Source organism: Kryptolebias marmoratus, linkage group LG9 (genome assembly GCF_001649575.2).
Source record: "Kryptolebias marmoratus isolate JLee-2015 linkage group LG9, ASM164957v2, whole genome shotgun sequence".
In the NCBI taxonomy this organism is placed as follows: Eukaryota; Metazoa; Chordata; class Actinopteri; order Cyprinodontiformes; family Rivulidae; genus Kryptolebias; species Kryptolebias marmoratus.
In genome coordinates this window covers 27,325,892-27,329,393 of record NC_051438.1, presented here as the reverse complement: position 1 = coordinate 27,329,393, position 3,502 = coordinate 27,325,892, and the positions used below count along the sequence as shown (strand labels likewise).

The following is a 3,502-nucleotide window of genomic DNA, read 5'->3' as shown; positions in this document are numbered from 1 at the left end:
TTGTTGTTGGAAAATTAATTATCTAAATAACATTCGACCCGAAAAAACCCGCTTAAAAATATTACAACAGTTCACTGCAAACCCATATTATGCACTTGATCCACTACAGATTACATGCAGTCTAACACCAATTAGGTGTTGTGATGAGAAGCTATTTTATTTTCTGTTTTTCAAGAGTAGTCAGCTTGTAGGGCACCACAACTGCTTCCACCCACGTCGATCATCATCATATATGAAATAACTTTTTGTCACAACAAAAAATAGTGGCTGGTAAAATATTTGAGTGGCTGATAAAAAATTTTGTCCACCAGCCATAGTGGCTGGTGGACAAAATTTTTTATTTCCACCCCTGGCGATTGTTGTGGGATTTTTTTTGTATTTCAGTTTCTATGTAATGTTGCTAACAGACAGACAAAAAACCCGACCATAAAGGTAACGAGAGTAACAAAGGGGTCACCTGCTGGAGCATAAAGGTGTTAACAAACGAGTCAACTGTGGCCTTGACCTTTGACCCCATAGCTTTAAAATCAAGAGGGGTCATCTTGGACCCATGAGGCGTCCAGCTGAGCAGTTTGACATTCCTACATCACACTGATGAAGAGCTAGAGCACAGGATCGGCACCAGCATTTATAACTTTACAAGTGCTAAAGGGCCAAACGTACATCCAAACGGTAAAAGATAAAAGAAGACAGAGAAGACAAAGAGTGCAATTCAGTATAACGTACGGAAAACACCTGTCGGATATGAAAGAAATGGGATTTGTCACGTTCACACTGCCATGAAAGAATCCGATGTGTGTCTCATAGGGGCAAACAATTTTTAAAAAATCGGATTTAGGTGGCGTTAGCCTGCAGTGTGAACGCAACCATAACCTCCTTGGTGGAGGTAAAAATAAAGCTCATGGATGCAGTGTCCTCTAGGGTGGAAACTTTACAGCTCATACATGTCGTTGCTTTTCTAAGTGTGGCTGTGTGGACCCCTGATGGGAAGACTGGCAGCAGATCTGCATCTGATGTGTCTGTTTGGGGTGTCTGTTTGTGAAGAGCTCAAAGGAAGTTGTGCCTCATTTCCTCACCTGTACGTCGGACCAGTTCCAGAAAAAGGTGCTATTATTTCGACAGTTTTGCAGAGGCACTCAACAGAGACAAGCATTTAAGACGGGCGTCAAACTGGACGCTCACTTCTTTGCATCAGCAACAGCAAAAAGCTGACGTTCCTTCATTTGACTCTTCCTTTAAATTCAGAATTGGCTCTTTCTGTGCATCATGCATTAGGAAATAATTTTCAAAAAGCCTCAAATGTTTTCTTAAAATCTAAAACTGCCACCAGGCTTCAGACTTTGTGCTTTCACTGCCTTCTGCTTGCAGTTGGACAATCAGAACCTTATTCAAAATGGAGTTTTATGCTTAAACCATGACTACCCAGTCATTAATTTTTACCATGTCACAAACCCTTTATGTTCATTTCTAATACAGCAATTATATTTAAAAAAAATTCCTTCCTAATAGGAACCTGAATCTATAGCTTAATGCATGCCTCAAAGTCAGAATTTTAAAATGCACTTCAACAAACTGCGATTTTAAAATAAGTTCTTTTATAAAATTACCTTACCTACAATAACATAGACAACTCTAACAAGCCTGTTTGACTTTATTCAGTTTATATGAAGCGGAATTAGCTTTCCTTCATGGGCAGATTAGCTTAAACCCCCATGTACCTGTTTTATGGCTAGGTCACACTAGCTAACATTTTTGCCACTTCCGGTAACTTTTTTTTGTCAGTTTCACTCATAAACTTGATTTCCCAATCCTCTTACCTTTCGGATGCTACGAAAAATAAATGAATACATAAATTTAACGCGAATACGGTTTAGCTGTAGCCCCTGGACAAGCATGCTAGGTATTAACCTAAAAAGAAAAAAACGAACAATTTTCCAAGTTTCTCTCACCTCCGATGGATGCCGCTCACGCTGCGACACTAACAATTAAAAATTAAACACAACGTTTTATCAAATTTACCTGTTTTCGTTCGAAAAAGACTCGTTGGTTGAGTTTTTCACCGACGCAGAGTGCTTTTCAACGGACAGTCCGAGGCCAACGTTCACCAACGTTCAGGTCCGAAGCTTCTGGGACGTAAACCGTCACCTCACGTGCGCCGCGACAGCGTGCAAAGATCGTTGGAACAACAAGATGATTCACGGCGCTATTTCTTTCTCGTTTTTGTTTCGTGTCCGTTTGTTTCCAATCTAGCTACTTCTGTAATCTTTGGATGTTCATCTACAGCTGATTCACTTTTGGAGTCAGCTCGATTCAAGATGGCTGCCACAGCCAAAAAAGACTTTTAAATACCCATAAAGGGTTTTAACTCAGATATTGACCTAATATTTGGCGTGGCAGTGGCTTAGACTGATCCCCAACACACATTTTGAGCGCTAACATATTGTACCAGATGTTTGTTTAAACTTTTGCAATTAATTATTTGGAGTCAACATTGTCTGACTGTTAGCAAAATATCTCATGAACCACTGTTCAGACATTACAAAACTTTCAGGGAGTTATCATTACATTTACCTCTACAAGTGAATAATTTTGGACTCAAATCTTGCAATATTGCATGAGATTACTTATATTGATATTTTCAAGGTTGACCAAAGTGGCTACAACTCAGCTGATTTTAGACTAAAACTCTGGCATAAAAGACAGGGGTTTTCAAGGAATGCTGGGTCTTTACTTTCTTAAATGTTGTTTGAGTGAGATTTATAAGAAAACCAACACTGTCAAGTCAAACAACAACAGTGAAATCTTTATGCACTGCCTTAAGTTATGTTTTACCAACATTTTATCTTGACCTGCCCAGCCTTAGTGAAGTGCTATTTCAAGCCAATTACAGCAATTTGTTTCCATTATGTTTGTTTCGATTTCTCAGTTTATGTGGTGAAGAGGAGGAATAAAATTGAAAGGGGGCTTCCTCTATCACCTCTTATATAAAGACATTTGTGGGCTACATGGCAGTATCCTTTGCGTAAATGCACAATGACCCTGCAGGATTGATGTAAGAGGCCAAATGTGTGAAGGGACTTTCCCCGATTTCAGATAGCTTAAAATAGTTGCTTGAATGGGCTTATTTAGTCACCTTACAATGATAATATGGTCTTTTTAATGTATGTAAATAGGTTGCTTTAAAACCCTTCATTATTGTTGTGCAGTTTCACGTGATAATACCATGATTAGCCCTCAAAAGTTACTGGTCTTCCACGTCTTTTATAAATATTTTGAGATCTTCAATAAAAAGCTATTACATCTACAAAGCAAAACAAAAAGGCTCTTCTTCACATTAGTGTTCATATATGCTATACCAAAATGACTGTTGGTGTATCTACAAAAAAAAAAAAAGCCCGATGTGCAAATGTTGACCTATATATTAGTTTTAAATCATTATACAGCCTGTAAATGGAGGAAGTGACTGCTTGTGGTTAGGGAAGTGAGGGTGGGAGGGGGTTTG

At 38.7% G+C, this 3,502-nt stretch overlaps 1 protein-coding gene across 3 annotated transcripts in view; it reads right to left on the bottom strand.

Moving 5' to 3' along the window:
* adad1 (adenosine deaminase domain containing 1 (testis-specific)) overlaps positions 1 to 2,271 on the bottom strand; it is a 10,970-nt gene extending 8,699 nt beyond the window's left edge. Inside the window, exon 1 of one of the 3 annotated variants that reach the window (XM_025006202.2) lies at positions 2,020 to 2,271. The gene's annotated coding sequence lies outside the window, so the exon portion shown is untranslated. Of the gene's footprint in view, positions 1 to 1,949; positions 1,972 to 2,019 lie in introns of those variants that run through there. The other 2 variants (XM_025006200.2, XM_037977308.1) reach the window with 2 other exon arrangements.
* Between the last annotated feature and the right edge of the window lie 1,231 nt (positions 2,272 to 3,502).